Genomic DNA, 22,409 nt, shown 5'->3' on the forward strand with positions numbered 1-22,409 from the left:
GAAGGCCTTTGACAAAATTCAAGAGACCTTTATGCTAAAAACCCTCAATAAACTCGGTATTGACTGAACGTATCTCAAAATAATAAAAGCTATTTACAACAAACCAACAGTCAATATCATACTGAATGGGCAAAAACTGGAAGCATTTCCTTTGAAATCTGGCACTAGACAAGGATGCCCTCTCTCACCACTCCTATTCAATATAGTACTGGAAGTTCTAGCCAGAGCAATCAGGCAAGAAAAAGAAATAAAGGGTATTCAAATAGGAAAGGAGGAAGCCAAATTGTCTCTATTTGCAAACGACATGACAGTATACCTAGAAGACCCCATCACCTCAGCCCAAAAACTCCTGAAACTGATAAGCAACTTCAGCAGTCTCAGGATACAAAATCAATGTGCAAAAATCACAATCATTCCTATACACCAATAACAGACTTAAAGAGAGCCAAATCAAGAACAAACTGCCATTCACAATTGTACAGAGAGAATAAAATACCTAGGAATACAACTAACAAGGAATGTAAGGGACCTCTTCAAGGAGAACTACAAACCACTGCTCAACGAAATGAGGGGACACAAACAGATGGAGAAACATTCCATGTTATGGTTAGGAAGAATCAATATCATGACAACAGCCATACTGCCCAAAGTAATTTACAGATTCAATGCTATCCCCATCAAGCTACCACTGACTTTCTTCACAGAACTGGAAAAAGCTACCTTAAGCTTCATATGGAACCAAAAGAGAGCCCACATAGCCAAGTCAATTCTAAGTAAAAAAAACACAGCCAGAGGCAGCACACTTGCTGGAATTCAAACTATGCTACAAGGCTACAGTAATCAAAACAGCATGGTACTGGTACCAAAACAGATATATTGACCAATGGAACAGAACAGAGGCATCAGAGGCAACACAACATATCTACAACCATATGATCTTTGATAAACCTGACAAAAAACAAGCAATGGGGAAAGGACTCCCTGTTTAATAAATGGTTTTGGGAAAACTGGCTAGTCGTGCAGAAAGCAGAAACTGGACCCCTTCCTGACACCTTACACTAAAATTAACTCCAGATGGATTAAAGACTTAAACATAAGACCTAACACCATAAAAATCCTAGAAGAAAATCTAGGCAAAACCATTCAGACATAGGAGTAGGCAAGGACTTTATGACCAAAACACCAAAAGCATTGGCAACAAAAGCCAAAATAGACAAATGGGACCTAATCAAACTCCACAGCTTCTGCACAGCAAAAGAAACAGTCATTAGAGTGAATCAGCAACCAACAGAATGGGAAGAAATTTTTGCAGTTTACCCATCTGACAAAGGGCTGATATCCAGAATTTACAAAGAACTCAAACAGATTTACAAGAAAAAAACAAACAAGCCCATTCAAAAGTGGGCAAAGGATATGAACAGACACTTTACAAAAGAAGACATACATGAGGCCAACAAACATGAAAAAATGCTCATCATCACTGGTCATTAGAGAGATGCAAATCAAAACTACATTGAGATACCATCTCACACCAGTTAGAATGACGATCATAAAAAATCTGGAGACAACAGATGCTGGAGAGGATGTGGAGAAATAGGAGCACTTTTACACTGCTGGTGGGAGTGTAAATTAGTTCAACCATTGTGAAAGACAGTGTGGCAATTCCTCAAGGACCTAGAAATAGAAATTCCATTTGACCCAGCATCCCATTACTGGGTATGTATCCAAAGTATTATAAATTGTTCTACTATAAGGACACATGCACATGAATGTTCATTGCAGCACTTTTTACAATAGCAAAGACCTGGAATCAACCCAAATGCCCATTGATGATAGACTGGACAGGGAAAATGTGGCACATATACACCATGGAATATTATGCAGCCATCAAAAACAATGAGTTCCTGTCCTTTGTAGGGACATGGATGAAGCTGGAAACCATCATTCTCAGCAAACTGACACAAGAACAGAAAATGAAATACCGCATTTTCTCACTCATAGGCGGGTGTTGAACAATGAAAAAACATGGACACAGGGAGGGGAGCATCACACACTGGGGTCTGTTGGGGGGAATAGGGGAGGGACAGCGGGTGGGTGGGGAGTTGGAGAGAGAGAGCATGGGGAGAAATGCCAGATATAGCTGAAGGGGAGGAAGGCAGCAAATCACACTGCCATGTGTGTACCTATGCAACTATCTTTCATGTTCTTCACATGTACCCCAAAACCTAAAATGCAATAATTAATAATAAATAAATAAATAAAATATTTAAAGAAAAAGCAATTTTTTTTAAATACAAAAATTAATTGGGTGTGGTGGTGCACAACTGTAGTCCCAGATACTCAGGAGGCTGAGGAGGGAGAATCGCTTGAACCCAGGAGGCAGAGGTTGTAGTGAGTCAAGACAATGCCACTGCACTCCAGCCAGGGTGACAGAGCAAGACTTCATCTCAAATAAATAAATAATATAAAATACAAAATAAAGGATACCCAAGGCTGGGCACGGTGGCTCATGCCTGTAATCCTAGCACTTTGGGAGGCCAAGGTGGGTGGATCACCTGAGGTCAGGAGTTCATAACCAGCCCAGCCATCATGGTGAAACCCCATCTTTAAAAAAGAAGAAAAATTTTTTTAAAAAATGGATATCTTTGGGGTTTAGAACTCCATTTTCTTGATAAATCGTGTTAAGAAAGTCTGGAAGTTGTCTAAGATACAACACTATTCCCTCCCCTTGAACAGATTTCTGGCTTAGTCCATTTGGCTCTGCTATAACAGAACACCCAAGACTCGGTAGTTTACAAAGAAAAAAATATATATTTCTCATAGTTCTGAAGCCCGCATGACCCAAACACCTTCTGTCAGGACTCACCTCCTGACACTGTTACTTTAGGGATTAGATTCAACATGAGTTTGGGAAGAAAGAAAAACATCTAAACCATAGTGTTACAGTTGGAATGTGTCCCCTAAAGTTTATGGTTGAAAACTTAATCCCCAGTGTGACAGTGTTGAGAGATGAGACCGTTAACAAGTGATTGGATCAGAGGGGCTCTGCCTTCATGAATGAACTAACGTTGTTATCATGGAACTGAGTTAGTGACTGAGGGAGTGGCTTCTTTATAAAAGGATGAATTTGCCTCTTTCTCTTTCCCTCCCTCTTTTTCACTCACTCTCTCTCTTCCTTTCCACCACGCAATGACTCAGCAAGAAGGCCCTTGCAAGATACCAGCTTTTTGATCTTGGACTTCCCTATGTCAAGTACTTTGTGAAATAAATTCATTTATTATAAATTTCCTTGTCGGTGGTATTCTGTTACAGCAGCATAAAACAAACCAAGACAAGAAATTGGAGCCAAGAAGAGGGGCTGTTGCTTTTACAAATACCTGAACATGTGGAAGTGGCTTTGGGACAGGATAATAGGAGGTTGGAAGAATTTGAAGGAGCGGGCTAGTAAAAGCCTAGGTTGCCATGGATGAAGCGTTAAGGGTGATTTTGGTGAGGGCTCAGAAAAACAGAGGAACTACGGGGAGACTCTGGAACTTCTTTGAGATTACTTAAGTGGATATGGTCAAAATGTTGGTAAAAATTTGGACAGTAAGGGCTATTCTGATGAGCGAGTCTCAGATAGAACTGAGGAGTAAGATACTGGAAACTGTAATAAAAACCATCATTACTATGCAGTTGTAAATAATTGGCAAAATTATGTCCATGTGCCAGGACTTTGTGGAAGGCAGAATTTAAAAGCAATGAACTAGGATATCTAAAAAGCAAAGCATTCAGAGTACTGAATGGCGTCTTTTGGTCACTTACAGTAACTTGAGAGAATAACTGAATGATTTAAAGATAAAATGTATAATTAAAATGGGAGCAGAACAGATAAATCTGGAAAATTAACAGCTTGGCCATGCAAAATATGAAAAGGCACCTTTAGGAGAGCAAACTAAGCGTGTGGCCAAGTGACTAACAGCTAGAACTTAGTGCAAGAAGGAGGGGCAGGTACTCGTCATTGAGACAGTGAAAGAATGACTTTAACTGCATTTCAGGTACCTCCAGGGCTGCCCCTTCCCGTCATAGGCCCACAGCTCTCAGAAGACAGAATGGTTTTGGGAGACAGGCCCAGTTCCCTCCATGGGCTCACTGGCCAGGGAAGCCATAGGGCTCTATTCTATGCATTCCGGCACAACAATCTTTGGCCACCACAGCCATGACTCAAGCTGGGCCAGGTGCATCTTGGGCCACCACTTTAGAAGGTAAAAGTAGTAAACTCTGCCTCATCAATGTGGTGCTAATTCTGCAGGCAAGCAGAAGGCAAGAACTGTGGAGGCATGGCAGCTTCCACCTAGATCTCACAGAATGTACTGGGCAGCCTGGGGACTCAAGCAGAAACCTGACACAGGGGTGGAGCTGCCGCAGAGAGTTCTTACGAGGGCAGTGCCTAGTGGAGCCGTGGGAGCAGGGCCACCCGAAAGACCTGGAACCGCAGGCCTGCCAGAATGGAGCATCAGCTTAGGAGAGCTTCTGTGTAGACTGAGCCCAGCAAAACCATACTGGAAGGGCTGCCCCATACCCTGGGAGCTCAACCCCAGTGTGTCCAGAAGTTGGCACGAGGAATAAAAGATTATTCTGGAGGCTTTAGTTTGGCGGGTTTTTTGTTTTGTTTTGTTTCGAGGGAGGAGTTTGTTTGTGTGTTTTGTTTTGTTTTGTTTTGTTTTTTGATGGAGTTTCACTCTTGTTGCCCAGGCTGGAGTGCAATGGTGCCATCTGGGCTCACCGCAACCTTCACTTCTGGGGTTCAAGCTATTCTCCTGCCTCAGCCTCCCAAGTAGCTGGGATTACAGGCCCACACCACCACACCTGGCTAATTTTGTATTTTTAGTAGAGACAGAGTTCCTCCATGTTGGCCAGGCTGGTCTCAAACTCCTGACCTCAGGTGATCTGCCCACCTCCACCTCCCAAAGTGCTGGGATTACAGGCATGAGCCACCATGCCCAGCCAAGCCTTTAGATTTTAATGTCTGCCTTGTCAGCTTTTGGATTTATTTGGAGCCTGTTACTCCTTTCTTATTGTCTATTTCTCTCTTTTGCAACAAGAATGTCTATCTGATGCCCATCTCATCATTGTATTTTGGAAGCAACCAACTTGTTTGATTTTGTAGGCTCACAGCTGGAGGAAAATTTGCCTCACAATGCAGCATCTTGAGTCTTACCCACAGTTGATTTAGCTGAGACTTCAGACTTTTGAGTTGATGCTGGAATGAGTTAAGACTTTTGGGGCTGTTGGAATGGAGTGAATATATTTTGCATGTGAGACAGACATGGATTTGGGGGACCAGGGGGTAAATGCTAAAGTTTAGATGTGTCCCCCAAAGTTCATGTATTGGAAACTTAACCCCCATTGCAACAGTGTGGAGAGGTGAGACCTTTAAGAGGTGATTAAGTCATGAGAGCAGAGGTCTCATAAATAAATTAATGCCATTATTGCTGGAGTGGTTCTTTATAAAAGAATAAGTTTGCCCCCTTCCCTCCTCCTTTTGCCCTCTCGCCCTTCCACATGGATGACAGAGCAAAAAGTCCCTTGCAAGATGCTGGCCCTGACTTTTCAGCCTCCAAAACTGTGAAAAACTAACTTTGTTTATTATAAACTCCCCAGTCAGTGTTATTCTGTTGTAGCACAAAACAAAGATATGTAGCAACTTCTTTTTCATTATTAATATGTCAGTAGTTTTGGGGAAACAGGTGGTGTCTGGTTACAAGGATAAGTTATTTGGTTGTGATTTATGAGACTTTGCCACCCAAGCAGTGTACACCACAGTCTTTTATCCCTCACTCCCTGTGGGAAGTAGAAAAGTTCCTTTTAAAAGTTTTCTTTCTTGTTAAAGAATAAGTGTGCCAATAACTTTGTTAAGCCCTATCCTATGTAGCTGTTAGACATGCCATGCTTACAGGCATGTAGTACATTCTATGTCCTTGTACTTTAACCAAAATATCTGTGCTGGACGTGCTCACAGGCATGTCCCAGCTCTCCATTGCTTTTGCCTGTTCAAAAAAGTGTTAGGGCCGGGAGTGGTGGCTCACACCTGTAATCCAAGCACTTTGGAGGCAAAGAAGGGCGGGTCACCTGAGGCCAGGAGTTCAAGACCAGCCTGACCAATGTGGTGAAAACTTGTCTTTAAAAATAAATAAATAAGTCGGGCGCGGTGGCTCACGCCTGTCATCCCAGCACTTTGGGAGGCCGAGGCGGGTGGATCACGCGGTCAAGAGATCGAAACCATCCTGGTCAACAAGGTGAAACCCCGTCTCTACTAAAAATACAAAAATTAGCTGGGCATGGTGGCGCGTGCCTGTAGTCCCAGCTACTCAGGAGGCTAAGGCAGGAGAATTGCTTGAACCCAGGAGGCGGAGGTTGCAGCTGAGCCGAGATCGTGCCATTGCACTCCAGCCTGGGTAACAGCAGCGAAACTCCGTCTCAAAATAAAAATAAATAGGTAAAATAAAATAAATAAATAAAAAATAGAAAACTTTTAAGTTATTAGCCAATCGGGTTTTAGTTTAAACTGTGAGGTTTGGCTGCAGCCAATGGAGATCAGACACCGCAGTAATGATGACCCCAAATGTGTAAGGGACAAATTTATGTGTTTTCCTTTGTTCATTGTACTCTTGTGGCAAGATGGCTAGTGAGAGTACCCTTCCTGCAGCCCAGGAAGTAAAAACTGTGCTGCTGAAAGATCCTTTGTCTCCGTGCTCATTTTTCTTTGTGGCGCCTAGCATCTGTTTCCAAGACTCCCCTTCCACCCTTCCCTCAAAGTTGCCAGAGTTCATCATATCATTGTTATGCCTTTGCATCCTCATAGCTTAGCTCCCACATAGCAATTTCTAAACTCCTTAGAAGTGAGTCCTAAAAAAAGATTCATTTACCCGAGGCTGACCCCAAATAAAAAACTACAAAAGTCACATAAGTCATATACCTTTAACTAAAATCAGAATCTAACATCAGTAATGTGGCCCTTACAAATTTTTTTTTAATTTGAGAAAGTAATATATGTTGGCTCCACTTTGTATATAAATATAAATGATATAAAAAATAAAAATGGGCCTGGAGTGGAGGCTCATGCCTGTAATCTCAGCACTTTGGGAGGCTGAGGTGGGTGAATCACCTGAGGTCAGGAGTTTGAGACCAGCCTGGTTAACATGGTGAAAACTCACCTCTACTAAAAATTTTTTAAAAAGAAAAAACAATTAAAACATTAGCTGGACGTGGTGGCAGGTGCCTGTAACCCCTGCTACTCAGGAGGCTGAGGCAGGAGAACTGCTGGAATCCAGGAGGTGGAGGTTGCAATGACCCAAGATTGCACCATAGCACTCCAGCCTCAGCAACAAGAGCAAAACTCCATCTAAAAATAAATATACAAAATGAAATAAAAATAAAACTGATATGGCCTAAGTAAGATGCTCGGCACACTTTGGAGGTCCCTCCCCACAATTCCCTGAGAGAAACAGGTGCATAGACAATGAACGGCTGCATCTCACAAGCTATGAGCAGTATTTTTAGTATCACGGAGTTCTGAGTATTTTCTTTAATTTGCTTTTGATTTCTTCTATCATTTGTAAATTATCTAAATGTGTGGGGTTTTTATTTTCAAATGTTTGGGGGAAAATTAGTTACTATTTTCTTACTGATTCTAATTTCGTTGTGATGGACATGCTGTTGATTCTCTGTGAGTTGTGGATACTTGCATTATAGCCAAGAGCATGCTCAGATTTTGTAAATGATTTTAATGCGCATTCTTTATGCGAGATAAACATTTTCAGTGCTGAATGTGACAATGGGAGGGGCATTTAAAACTTGTACTAAAAACTGGCTGGGTGTGGTGGCTCACATCTATAATCTTAACACTTTGGGAGGCCAAGGTGAGAGGATCACCTGAGGTCAGGAGTTGGAGACCAGACTGGGCAACATAGTGAAACCTCATCTCTACTCTAAATACAAAAATTAGCTGAGTGGTGGTGGCATGTGCCCGTAATCCCAGCTATTCAGAAGGCTAAGGCAGGAGAATCGTTTGAGTCCAGAGGCAGAGGTTGCAGTGAGCCATGATCACACCACTGCACTCCAGCCTGAGGGACAGAGTGAGACTCCATCTCAAAAAAAAAAACTTCTTTTGCTAAAAATAGTCCCTTCTTAGTTTTAGTCCAAACTAAAAAGAAGTTCTTTTTTGGCAGCACTGCCGCCTTTCCAATATTCTTCTAACTAGTCCTGTCTGCTACTCCCCATGGTATTTACCACATTAATATTTCTTTATTGCAAAGGTAGCACATCTTCATTACAGGTAATTTTGAAATCACAGATTAAGAAAACAAAAGTAAAATAAGGAATGCTCATGTTTCCACTCCATACAGAAAACTGCTCTTCATATGTTATATAATCTTACATGCCTTTTCCTATGTATATGCATGTAATTATTCTCCATAATAATAATATGCATAATACTCTGAATTTATGTTACTATGAGCTATCTAGCTCTCAAACGTTCTATGAAATCACATGAATCACGATTTTGAAGAATCAGAACAAGAAATTGAGCCCATGTTGCGCAGACACTTTTCTAAACCAGAGAGCTGCTCACCCCAGCCAGCTCCTTTTCTAAACCAGAGAGCTGCTCACCCCAGCCAGCTCCTTTTGTTCTGAATTCAGGCTCTCAAGGCACTACTTACCATGCTTTGGTATATTGGTACCAAATCTACCAATCATGACAACATGTCGGTTTGATACCACATGTCAACGTGAGTATTTGAGTTTACAGAAGTTTTATATTTATTATAAGGGAATGCATTATATTCAGGAGACGAACATATGCATCTGTATTTAAATTTAACTGGTATCCCAAAAGGTTGGCCATCTTTTTTAGCTGACGATCTACTTCCAGCACCATCAAAGCCGAGGACCAAAATTCTGGACCATGGGGGCACCATCTAAGCAATTTAAGTATTGGTCGTAGTCTTACCTAGGCTCCCAGCCACCAGGTTCCTTAAAATAGATTGTGTCATTCTGACTATAGCAACTCCTGCTGTGTTTCACCCCAATGAAGAAAGCTTTGCCCTATCCTTGTATTATCGTATAATATCTTTTTCTTTACATATCATTCAAACGGGTCAATGAGTTTTAAATAAATAACTTCTTAGCAGTATGATTTGTTTTAACTAAGTAAAGCATGGAATTCCAGTGCCTTGAAGTTGAACTATTTGTACAGAGGAACTTTTAAAATTTTCCCCTGCCTGCCTTCTCTCTCTTTTTTTTTTTTGCTAACACCTATTCACTTTAAGAATCAGCTCTAACTTTGGGAGGCTGAAGTGGGTGGATCACCTGAAGTCAGGAGACCGAGACAAGCCTGGCCAACATGGCAAAATGCCGTCACTGCTAAAAATACAAAAATTAGCCAGGCATGGTGGCGAGTGCCTGTAATCCCAGCTACTCTGGAGGCTGAGGCAGGAGAATCACTTGAACTCGGGAGGCAGAGGTTGCAGTGAGCTGAGATTGTGCCACTGCACTCCAGCCTGGGTGAAAGACAGAGACTCCATTAAAAAAAAAAAAATCAGCTCGAGTTTTACCTCAATCAGGAAGACTTCTTCCATGCATCTCGCCCTAAGCTATATGCTTCCTTCTTCAAACTCCCAAAACACCCTGTGCTTATCAATCACAGCATTCACCTTGCTGAATTAAAATTGTATGCTTATGCCTTGACTGTCCTAAGACTGTGAGTTCATCAAAAGCAGACCTTTTGTCTTACTCTTCTTTGTGTCCTTAATGCATAGCAAACTTTCTGATACATGTGTCTTTACGGATGAATGACCAAATGAATGAGTAAGGCAATGTCCAAAGCACTAGACAGGGCTGAGCGCAGTGACTGATTCCTATAATCCCAGCACTTTAGGAGGTCAAGGAGTGAGAATCACTTGAGTCCAGGAGTGTGAGACCAGCCTAGGCAAAATAGAAAGACCCCATCTCTACAAAAAATTTTTTAAAAATTAGTTTGGCTGGCATTGTGGTGTCTGTAGTCCCAGACACACAGGAGGTTAAGGCAGGAGATCCTTTAAGCCTAGGAGTTTGAGGCCGCAATGAGCTATGATCATGCCACTACATGCCAGCCTTGGTGACAGAGTAAGACCCTGTCTCAAAAAAAAAATACCATTAACTCACTTAATCTTTAAAACAATGCTGGCTGGGCACGGTGTCTCACGCCTGTAATCCCAGCATTTTGGGAGGCCGAGGCGGGTGGATCACGAGGTCAAGAGATCAAGACCATCCTGGTCAACATGGTGAAACCCTGTCTCTACTTAAAATACAAAAAAAAAAAAATTAGCTGGGCATGGTGGCGTGCGCCTGTAATCCCAGCTACTCAGGAGGCTGAGGCAGGAGAATTGCCTGAACCCAGGAGGCGGAGGTTGTGGTGAGCCGAGATCACGCCATTGCACTCCAGCCTGGGTAACGAGAGCAAAATTCCATCTCAAAAAAATAAATAAGTAAATAAAATAAAACAATGCTGTAAAGTAGCTATTATTTTAAATTTTGAAATAAAGAAACTAATTCTAGACCCAGTTATGCCCTACTCTTCATACTGTTTGGCTCAGCAAGCCACAGTCAAGCATATCTTACCTATTAGCTTTGGCACGCAATCCCTTAGATTAACCCTGACCCCAAAGCCAAGGTACCCTGGTGGTCTGCTGCTGTCCCAATGTTTTCTTCAAGCACCCCCACCCCCTGTGCCCAACTTATACATCGCTGTTGGCAGTTTCTATTTTACCTCACAAAATCCTAGACCTATTACTTGAGAAATTGGGTTATAAAGAAGAGGGAAGAAATATGGCTATTGCTAGAAGGGAAAATTAGGTAAAATAAAGATTTTGTTTTGCTTTGTTTTTAGTGATAGAGTGCAGTCAAGCTTACAGGTTTGGAAAATAAAAGAGTAAAGAGAAAGGCCAAAGATAGAGAAGACAGAAAAGACACTTGATAGCTTAAGGCTGAAGTCTGAGTAGAAAAAGGAAAGAAGAAATGAGGACCAGATAACAGGTGAAACGATTGATCTCAGAGGATGAGAGAAAGAACACCTCCTTCATTGTATCAGGGCAGAACAAAGAGATCATGGGTAGAAATCCAGGTACTCGTGTAAAGTGGTTGGAGGGAAGTTCGGGGGGTTTCCGTACTATGACTTCCACTTTCTGTAGTAGGATGTGGGGCCATCTGCTCAGAACAAAAGCAATGGTAAGGGAAGTTTGAAAGGAGTGGAAAGATTTTGAAGTAGTCTTTGTGGAACTGAGAAAGCAAGTTGACCAAAGAAATGTAATAGCGTTGCTGGAGAAAACAATGATTTCATCAAAATTAAGACCTCTGCTCTTTGAAAGACATTGTTAAAAGAATGAAAAGACAAACCACAGACTGTAAGACAATATTGCTGAAAGGATATCTAGTAAAAAGTCTTACATCTGTAATATGTAACAAACTGTCAAAGCTCAATAAGAATTAACACCTCAGTGATATCAGAAAGATGTCAGAATAGCAATCTCTGACCCTCCTTTCTCCTATGGACAGACAAATTCAGCAACAATTCACAGACTGATTTCCCCTCGTGAGAAATTCAGAGAACAATGTAGAGTCTCTTACACAATGAATGAATGTGAAACTAGCTGCATCAAAGCTGGAAGAAAAATTTGAGGCAACCCTCTTGCCACAATCACTCCCCATAACACCACACTGCACAATCAGTACGAAAACTCCAGCTTCCAGCTTTTCTTTGGAGGGTGGTGGGTGGGAAAAGACTGGATAATAGTTCCAACATTCTGACTTCTCTGGAGGCCACTTGAAGAACTAGCTTCTGTCTTGTCTGAATCTGAACACTGATGGCAAAGGGCCCTAGATTGGGAGCTGCTGAGAACGAAAGTAATGTTGTATTAGAAAACATAAACTCACCATAGACCGTCCTTCCCAGCTCAATGCAGAGCGAATGGGCAGAAACCCTCATAGCCCAGCTTCTCCCTAGAGAGGAAAAGAAATGGACCATGAATCCAATGTTCCAAGTTTTTAGAGGCTGCCTGGGGGACTGTCTCCTAACTTGTCTCAAGAGTGCTGAAGGGGTATGATGACATACTCTAGATGCCTTAGAGCATCTGAGAACAAAGGCAGCAATTTGGACTAGCACACACTCATTCACGACAGTCCATTCTCCTGGCTCAGCACAGAATGAGCGTGTAAAAACTCCCAAATCTTAGCTTCTCCCTTAAGGAGATAAAGAGTTGGAACCTATACTCAATGTTCCAACTTTTCATGGGGCTAGGTGAGGAACTCGCTTCTGGCTCCAAGTGCTGATGGAGCTACCATACTCTAGATGCCCGGGTCCAGTTGACAACAAAAAAAGAGCTTAGGGCATGCTGCTGACTCAGAAGATTCATGGTACAGAAAACACACACCAGGGGAAGCAAGGAATTATAAACTCCCCAAATTTAAAAATGGCAAGTTACACTGAATAGAAATTCATATGCACAAGTTCAGAGAAAACACACATGAGAAGATTTGAGGGGTCCCCAGAATCTCTGATTTAGTTGATGGTAAGGACTTCTCGTGTGAGGTCAACCCATAAAGACCAGGAGAGGCAGCTACTTTTTCTAAGGTGCAGATACCACAACAAAGAGTCAAGGAAGATAAAGGAATAGGGAAAACAGTTCAAACAAGGGAACAAGGTAAACTGCGACAAACCAACCCTAATGAAACAGATATATATGAACTACCTGACAGAAAACTAAAAGTAACCATTATGAAAATGCTCAACAAGTTCGGGAGAACAATACATAAACAAAATGAGACCGGGCATGGTGGCTCACGCCTGTAATCCAAGCACTTTGGAGGCCAAGGCAGGCAGATCACCTGAGGTCAGGAGTTCAAGACCAGCTGACCAACATGGTGAAACACCGTCTTTATAAAAAAGAAAGAAAGAAAGAAAAAAAAAAACACACAAAATGAGAATTTCAACAAAGAGATTAAACATTGTAAGTGGAATCATACAGAAATGTTAGAGCTGAAGAATACAATAAGTGAAATGAAAATTCAAACTAGAACAAGCAGAAGAAAGAATCAGCAAACTCAAGGAAAACCATTTGAAATTATTCAGTCAGAGGAGAATAAAAAAGAAGCCAGGTGTGTTGGCTCATTCCTGTAATCCCAGCATTTTGGGAACTGAGGCAGGTGGATTGCTTGAGACCAATAGTTTAAGACCAGCCTGGGTAACATGGTGAAACCCCATCTCTACAAAAATTAGCCAGGTGTGGTGGCATGCTCCTGTAGTCCCAGCTACTTACTCTAGAGGTTGAGGTGAGAATCACTTGAGCCTAGGAGGCAGAGGTTGCAGTAAGCTGAGACTGTGCTGCACTCCAGCCTGGGCAACAGAGAGAGCCTGCCTTGAAGAAAGAAAAATAAATGAAAATGGGTAAAAAGGGCTCAAAGGACTTAAAGGGACTCCATCAAGTGGACAAATATGTGCATTATAGGAGTCTCAGAAGGAAAATAGAGAGAGAAAAGACCAGAAAACTGATTCAAAGATATAGTCCCTGAAAACGTCCAAAATCTTGGGAAAGAAATAAATATCCACATCTAGGAAACTCAAAGAAAACTGACTAAGATAAATTCGAAGAGATCCATGTTGAGACACATTATAACAAAACTATCAAAATACAAGGACTGGCTGGGTGTAGCTGGGTGTGGTGGCTTATGCCTGTAATGCCAGCACTTGGAAGGCTGAGGTGGCAGATTGCTTGAGGTAAGCAGTTTGAAACTAGCCTGGCCAACATAATGAAACCTCATCTTTACTAAAAATACAAAAGTTAGCCAGGTGTGGTGTCACATGCCTGTGATCCGAGCTACTTGGGAGGCTGAGGCCCAAGAATCATTTGAACCTGGGAGGCAGAGTTTGCAGTGAGGCCAAATTGTGTCCCTGCACTCCATCCTGGGTGATACAGTGAGACGCCATCTCAAAAAAAAAAAAAAAAAAAAAAAAAAAACAGCTACAATACAAGGACAAACAGAGAATTTTGAAAGCAACATGTCACATGTGAGGGAAACTAAAGCTATACATGAATTTCTTAACAGAAATCTTATAAATTAAAAAAGTGGTATAAAACTCAGTAAAGGTAAATTTACAGACAAACAATACTGTATTACTGTAACAGTAGTGAGTAAATTACTTTAAAATCTAGTATAAAAGTTAAAAGACAAAAATATTTTAAATAACTATAAATAAAAAATATTTTAGTCTGGGCATGGTGGCTAATGCCTATAATCCCAGCACTTTGTGGGGCTGAGGTGGGTGGATCACCAGAAGACAGGAGTTTGAGACAAGCCTGGCTAAGGTGATGAAACCCTGTCTCTACTAAAAATACCAAAAAATTAGCCAGGCATGGTGGCAGGCACTTGTAATTTCAGCTATTTGGGAGGCTGAGGCAGGAGAATTGCTTGAACCCAGAAGGTGGAACTTGCAGTGAGCTGAGATCATGCCACTGCACTCCAGCCTGGGCAACAAGAGCAAAACTCTGTCTCAAAAAAAAAAAATGTAATGATACATGATATAAAGAAATGTAAATTGTGACATCAATAATGTAAAGTGTGCAGATGGAGAAGTGAAAGTCCATAGTTTTTGTAAATGATAGAAATTAAATTATTATCCAATTAAAATTGACTGTTTTAACTATAAGGTATTTTACGTAAGCTCATGATAATCACAAAGAAAATAACTAACAGTTACACAAAAGAATAACGAATCAAAACATCAATACAAAAAATAGTCAATGAAACACAAAATAAGAGAATTTTAAAAAGACAAAAAGAGCTACAAGACAGGCATAAAATAAATGGGAATAGTAAACCCTTCTCTATCAATAGTTACGTTAAATGTAACTCTATTTAACTTACCAATCAAAAGGCACAGAGTGGCTGACTGGATTTTTTTTAAAGTTCCAACAAATCCAATTATTATCTCTGTTCACAAACAACATAATCTTACATGTAGAAAACTAAAGTTTTCGCACACACACACACACACACACACACACAAAATCCTGTTAGAACTAATAAACAAATTCATTGAAATTGCAGGATACAAACTCATCACAAAACAATCAGTTGTGTTTGTATACCCTTGTAATGGGTATCTTAAAAAAATTATCTTAAAAAAATTAAGAAAACAGTCTCCATTTACCATAGCATCAAAAAGAACAAAATACTTTCAAATCAACTTAACCAAGGAGGAAAAAGTGTGGTACTATAAAAAAAAAACAAGGAGTGGTGTCTCACACCTGTAGTCCTAGCACTTTGGGAGGCCAAGGCAGGCAGATCACCTGAAGCCAGGAGTTTGAGACCAGCCTAGCCAACGTGGTGAAACACCACCTCTACTAAAAATACAAAAATTAGCTGGGCATAGTGGTGCACGCCTGTAATCCTAGCACTCTGGGAGGTTGGGGCAGGTGGATCACTTGAGTCCAGGAGTTTGAGACTAGCCTAAGCAACATAATGAAACCCTGTCTCAACAATAAATACAAAAATTATCTAGGCATAGTAGCACGCACCTCCAGCCCCGCTAGTTGGGAGGCTGAAGTGGAAGAATCACATGCATCCAGGTAGTCAAAGCTGCAGTGAGTTGCGATGGCACCACTGCACTCCAGACTGGGCAACAGAGCAAGAGCCTGTCTCAAGAAAAAAAAAAATAATAAAGCTACAATAATCAAGCAGTGTGGTATTGGTGAAAGAAAGTTAAATCAATGGAACTGAACAGAGTGCCCAGAGAGAGACTCACATAAATCCAGTTGACCCTTGAACAACACAGATTTGAACTGTGTGGGTCCACTTAAATGCAGATTTTCTTCTCTCTCTGCTACCCTCCAGAGAGGAAGACCAGTCTCTTTTCTTCCTCCTCTTCCTCAGCCTCCTCATCATGAAGACTTTTATGATAATCCATTTCAACTTAATAAATAGAAAATATATTTTCATAGCCGGGCATGGTGGCTCATGCCTGTAATCCCAGCACTTTGGGAGGCTGAGGTGGGCAGATCACCTGAGGTCAGGAGTTCGAGACCAGCCTGACCAATATGGTGAAACCCCATTTAAAAAAAAAAAAAATTAAGAAAAAGAAAAAAGAAAATATATTTTCTCATCCTTATATTCTTCATAATATTTTCTTTTCTCTAACTTGCTTACTGTAAGGCTTTTATGATAATCAATTTCAGCTTAATAAATAGAAAATGTATTTTCCCATCCTTATGGTATTTTTTATAATATTTTCTCTAACTTACTGTAAAACTATAGTATGCAATACATATAACATGCAAAATATGTATTAATCCACCGTTTATGTTATTGGGTGAGGTTTCCAGTCAACAGTAGGCTACTAATAGTCAAAACGGAGGAGTCAGAAGGTACACATGGTGAGCCAGGTGTGATGGATCATGCCTGTAGTCCTAGCTCTTTGGAAGGCTGAGGCAGTAGGAGCTGTTAAGCCCAGGAGTTTGAGACCAGCCTGGGCAACACAGCAAGACCTCATCTCATAAATAAAATAAATAATAAAACATTTAAAATTACACATGGATTTTTAACATGTTGGGGGAATCAATGCCTCTAATTCCTATGTCGCTCAAGGATCAACTGTATAATCAACCGATCTTTGAGCAAAGATTGTCTTTTCAACAAATGGTACCAGAAAAAGTGGATATTCACATGCAAAATAATGAATCTAAACACAGACAGAATGAAAAAATACAAAAGTCAACTCAAAGTGGATCTAGACCAAAATGTAATATAGATGACCTCGGGTACAACAACAACTTTTTAGACACATACCAAAGACATGGTTCATGAAAGAAATACTTGAGCTGGGCGCGGTGGCTCACGCCTGTAATCCCAGCACTTTGGGAGGCCGAGGCAGGTGGATCATGAGGTCAAGAGATCGAGACCATCCTGGTCAACATGGTGAAACCCCGTCTCTACTAAAAATACAAAAAATTAGCTGGGCATGGTGGCGCGTGCCTGTAGTCCCAGCTACTCAGGAGGCTGAGGGAGGAGAATTGCCTGAACCCAGGAGGCGGAGGTTGCGGTGAGCCGAGATCGCACCATTGCACTCCAGCCTGGGTAACAAGAGAGGAACTCCGCCTCAAAAAGAAAAAAAATACTTGATTAACTGGCACTTCATTAATATTAAAAACTTCTGCTCTGCAAGAGACAATGTCAAGAGAATGAGAAAACAAGCCACAGACTGGAAGAAAATGCTTGCAAAAGAGCCATCTGGGCAGGGCACCATGGCTCACACCTGTGATCCCAGCACTTTGGGAGGCCAAAGTGGGTGGATCTCTTGAGGCCAAGAGTTTGAGACCAGCCTCCCAATACTGTAAAACCTTGTCTCTGCTAAAAACAAAAAAATTAGCTGGGTGTGGTAGCACATGGCAGTAGTCCCAGCTATTCGAGAGGCTGAGGCATGAGAATTGCTTGAACCTGGGAGGTGGAGGTTGCAGTGAGCTGATCGCACTGCAGTCACTGTACTCTAGCCTGGGCAACAGAGTGAGACTGTCTCAAAAACAAAAGAAACCCATCTGATAAAGGCCTGTTATTCAAAACATACAAAGAACTCTTAAAATTCAACTGAAACTAAATCCCCTGATTTTAAAATGGACCAAAGACATTAACCGAAGAAGATATACAGATGACAAATAAGCATGTGAAAAGATTCTCCACATCATCTGTCATCAGGTAAATGCAAATTAAAACAATAAGATACCAGGCCAGTGCGGTGGCTCACTCCTGTAATCCAAGCACTTTGGAGGCCAAGGCGGGCGGATCACCTGAGGTCAGGAGGAGTTCAAGACCAGCCTGACCAACGTGGTGAAACCCCATCTATAAAAAAACAAACAAACAAACAAACAAAAAACAATAAGAGACCACCACACACTTATTAGAATATTCAAATTAAAGGCTGACTACAGCAGGTATTGGTGAGTATGTGGAGGCACTAACGCACATGCTGCTGGTGGAAATGTAAAATGGACAACTACTCTGAAAATCAGCTTGGCAGGCTCTTAAACAATTAAACATCTATCACATAACTCAGTCATTTCACTCTTAGGTGCTTTTCTAAGAAAAATAAAAATGTCCATACAAAGACTTCTACACAGATGCTCCTAGAAAAAAGAACTAGAAACAATCCAAATATCTGTAAATCAATAAATGGGTAAACAAATTGTGGTATATCTATATAATGAAATACACTCAGCTGGCCAGGCGCGGTGGCTCAAGCCTGTAATCCCAGCACTTTGGGAGGCCGAGGCGGGTGGATCATGAGGTCAAGAGATCAAGACCATCCTGGTCAACATGGTGAAACCCCATCTCTACTAAAAATACAAAAAACTTAGCTGGGCATGGTGGTGCGTGCCTGTAATCCCAGATGCTCAGGAGGCTGAGGCAGGAGAATTGCCTGAACCCAGGAGGCGGAGGTTGCGGTGAGCCGAGATCGCACCATTGCACTCCAGCCTGGGTAAACAAGAGCGAAACTCTGTCTCAAAAAAAAAAGAAAAAGAAAAAGAAATACACTCAGCAATGAAAAGGAGAAACAACAATGATGGATGGAGCTCAAGGTAATTATGCTCAATGAAAGTGGCAAATGAATACATAACGTATGACTGACATAAAATTCTAGAAAATGCAAATTACTCTACAATGACAAAAAAGCAGATTAATGACTCAAGATGGGACAGTGGGAAGGACTGGGAGAAAGGGATTATTACTGAGGAAAACTGGGAAACTTGTGAGGGTGGTAGATTCTTTATCTTGATTGTGGTAATGGTTTCATGTGTGTATACATATGTCAAAACGTATCAAATTGTATGTTCTAAATATGTGCAATTATAACTCAGCAGTGCTGTTTAAGAAAAAATTATAAAAATGGCCCAACAGAAAACTAAACATCAAGTGTCAGAACATGGGCTGGGCTCAGTGGCTCACATCTATAATGTGCTTTGGGAAGCCAAGATGAGTGGGTTCCTTGAGCCCAGGAGTAAGACCAGACTAAGCAACATGGTGAAACTACATCTCTACAAAAACAATAAACACACACACACACACACACACACACAATAGTCAGGCATAGTGGCACGCACTTGTAGTCCCAGCTACTCCGGAGGCTGAGATGGGAGGATCAATTGAGCCTGGAAGGTCGAGGCTGTGCTGAGCCATAATTGCACCACTGCACTCAAGCCTGGGCAACAGAGTAAGATCCTATCTCAAAAAAAGGGAAACGTTACAGGACAACAATCTGATGTCGTAAACAAATAAACAATTAGAGGAAAAAAAGAAGGGGAAGTGACAGGTTAAAAATAACTTAAGAGACACACCTGTAATCCTAGCACTTTGGGAGGCCAAGGCGGTGGATTGCTTGAGGTCAGGAGTTCAAGACCAGCCTGGCCAACATGGTGAAACCCTGTCTCTAAAAACAAAAACAAAACAAAACAAAAAAAACATAAGATGCTCGTTGATGAAATGTAATGTATGGATTCTGCTTGAATCCTGATCCAAAGAAGTCACATAAAATGAAAAAAAAATCTATGTGATACTTGGAAAAATTTGGAAACTGACTGAGTAGTTGAACATGTTAAGAAATTGCCAAGTTTTCTACATATAATAATGCTATTGTTATTATGCTTTTAGAAAAGAGTGCTTATCATTTAAAAGGAAGAGGATATCTGGCATAGATGAATATTTGCCAGATTATTGAAGCTGATGATAGGTACATGTGGTTTGATTTCAATCTTGTTTAGAAATGTTTTTATAATAAAAAATGTGTTAAGTGGCCGGAAGCGGTGGCTCATGCCTGGTAACTCCCGCACTTTGGGAGGCTGAGGCAGAAGGATCACCCGAGGTCAGGAGTTCGAGGCCAGCCTGACTAACATGGAGAAACGCTGTCTCTCCTAAAAATACAAAATTTAGACGGGCGTGGTGATGGGCACCTGTAATCCCAGCTACTCAAGAGGCTGAGGCAGAAGAATTACTTGAACCCAGGAGGAAGAGGTTGCAGTGAGCTGAGATTGCGCCACTGCACTCCAGCCTGGGCAACAAGAGTGAAACTCCATCTTAAAAAGAAGTTTTAAGAATTGTATCTAAATTTAGAAATAATAAGCTATATGTTAAATACATAAACGGTATTCTCCACTGTGGTGTATTTCAGTTTGTCTATTAGAATACAACAAAGTCCACTAAATTAAATCTGAAAAGATGTTTTTCTAAGATAAACTTTAATATAAAGTTTAAATAGTTTGAACACTTAAAAAAGATTGCATCATAAAATATGATTTACTCTCAGAAATAGTTTTACAACATTTATGTGCACAAAATTTTACAGAAACTGGAAGCAGCCCTTAAAGATAACGTATTGAGTGCTTAGCACATACTAAGTTGTTTCCAAATTATACAATATTAAGTAAGATTATAGGCTCTTTGGATGGTTGAATACAACACAGCAACACTTGGGTAGATGAAAGTCAGAACTTTTTATTACTCACAGCTCCAAACTAGAGAAGGCTTCCATGCAAGACCGCATAGCAGGTTGCTTCTGGGGGTAGGAAAACAGCAAGCTGGAGTTATAGGCGTAGTTTATGTATAGCAAGTGAGGTGGGTTAGTTAAGTTTTGTGGGTTCCTGGTGATTGGGTATTTTCAATAATTCCACAGGCCCAAGGAAGAAGGAGCTATTAGGTATCTGGGGGCCTCTGGTAGTTGAGTGTTACATATAATAATCCAAGGGTGTTAGAATCAGAACCTGAACCTGATAAGGGAAGAAGTTGGAGGGCAGGAGTTTAGCAAGCTACCCCAAAGGGGGAATTGAGAGTTTTTAGCTAGGAATTTAAAACTAGTTCAAGACAGCACTTGTGAAATACTATATTACACAATCACTGTTCAGTTCAATTCACTTTGACTCTATCAACTCACCGTACTTATAAAATACCTATGAATTATTATTAGTATCACCATTATGCAGAGGTGGAAACAAAGGCATGGGGATATAAAATCACTTGCCTAGGCTGAACCCAGTGGATCACACCTGTAGTCCCAGCATTTTTGGAAGCTGAGGCACATGGATAACTTGAGCCCAGGAGTTTGAGACCAGCCTGAGCAGCATGGTGAAACCTTGTCTCTATTAAAAAAAAAAAAAATCAATTGCCTACTTAGTGGCAAAGTGAATATTTGAAACCACATAATTTGGTTCTAGAAATCATATACCTTAACCACTACCTTTCACTGATCAGAAGGAGGAGGGGAAGGAGGGAAGTAAAAATAAGCGATCTCCTAGATTATCAGATTCTAGAGTCCACAAGAGGTGTGGCATGGAAAGTATAATGGATCAAAAAGGAATATGTCACTGTCATGTTCTGTGGGGCACCAGGATTTCCATGTGTGGAGCTAGTGACACAATTCTCTTGAGAGAAGCTGAGCCCAGTCTTGGGGATGGGAGAGTAAGCTGAAAGCTTTTACTTAGCTCTGTGGATGTAGAAACTCTTAGTGGAGTCCTTTTTGGAGAGTGGAACATATAACGTCATTCCCCTGGAGGAGACATGCATGATCTGCCTAAGCTGGAATTCAATGACATATAACCCAGGCACCCTGCTGTTCTGGGCTACTCTGGGCTAAAACAAAATGTATTTAACACTTACCCTGATTTGAAGGAAGTTGAGAGGACACACAGCTTCACATAACATAGATAACCAAGGGCCAAACAGGTGGTATAAATAACAATTCCAGCAGTAATTCAGCAAAGGGGCAGGCCAGCATGGGCTAAACCAGCTGAGAGAGGCTTCGGGATAGACCTAACTCCTCCCCATTGAACCTTATTGTTGGATGGTACTTAGTATTAAGTACCATTGAACCTTATTGTTGGATGTCCTACTTGTTGGATGGTACTTAGTATTAAGTACCATTGAACCTTATTGTTGGATGTCCTACTTGTTGGATGGTACTTAGTATTAAGTACCATTGAACCTTATTGTTGGATGTCCTACTTGTTGGATGGTACTTAGTATTACTCTGTGCACTCTGTCTAGTAATTTGTGCATTTTCCTAAATCCCACTACCAGATAGTGAGTGCTTCCTTCAGGACAGTGGCTACAAGCTTTGTAGTTAGGAGTCATTTCAGTATCTAGCCTAGTAACATTTTTTTTCACTTGGCCCTTGAAAGTGCTTGTTGAGGCTGGGCACGATACTTTGGGAGGCCAAGGCAGGACGATCACCAGAGGTCAGGAGATCGAGACCAGCCTGGCTGTCTAAAAATACAAAAATTAGCTGGGTGTGGTGGCACATGTGTGTAATCCCAGCTACTCAGGAGGCTGAGGCAGGAGAATCGCTTGAACCCAGG

The 22,409-nt window shown here is 41.2% G+C and overlaps 1 long non-coding RNA gene across 1 annotated transcript in view; it reads right to left on the reverse strand.

The window, feature by feature from the left end:
• The window catches only part of LOC118144074 (uncharacterized), an 81,127-nt gene that overhangs the window by 47,018 nt on the left and 11,700 nt on the right, over positions 1–22,409 (reverse strand). The window contains exons 2-3 of the long non-coding RNA XR_004728545.3: positions 13,335–13,433; positions 11,953–12,018 (exon numbers count right to left, since the gene is read on the reverse strand). This is a non-coding gene — a long non-coding RNA (uncharacterized LOC118144074). The remainder of the gene's footprint in view (positions 1–11,952; positions 12,019–13,334; positions 13,434–22,409) is intronic.

The sequence above is a fragment of the Callithrix jacchus genome, chromosome 9 (assembly GCF_049354715.1).
Source record: "Callithrix jacchus isolate 240 chromosome 9, calJac240_pri, whole genome shotgun sequence".
Taxonomy (NCBI): Eukaryota; Metazoa; Chordata; class Mammalia; order Primates; family Cebidae; genus Callithrix; species Callithrix jacchus.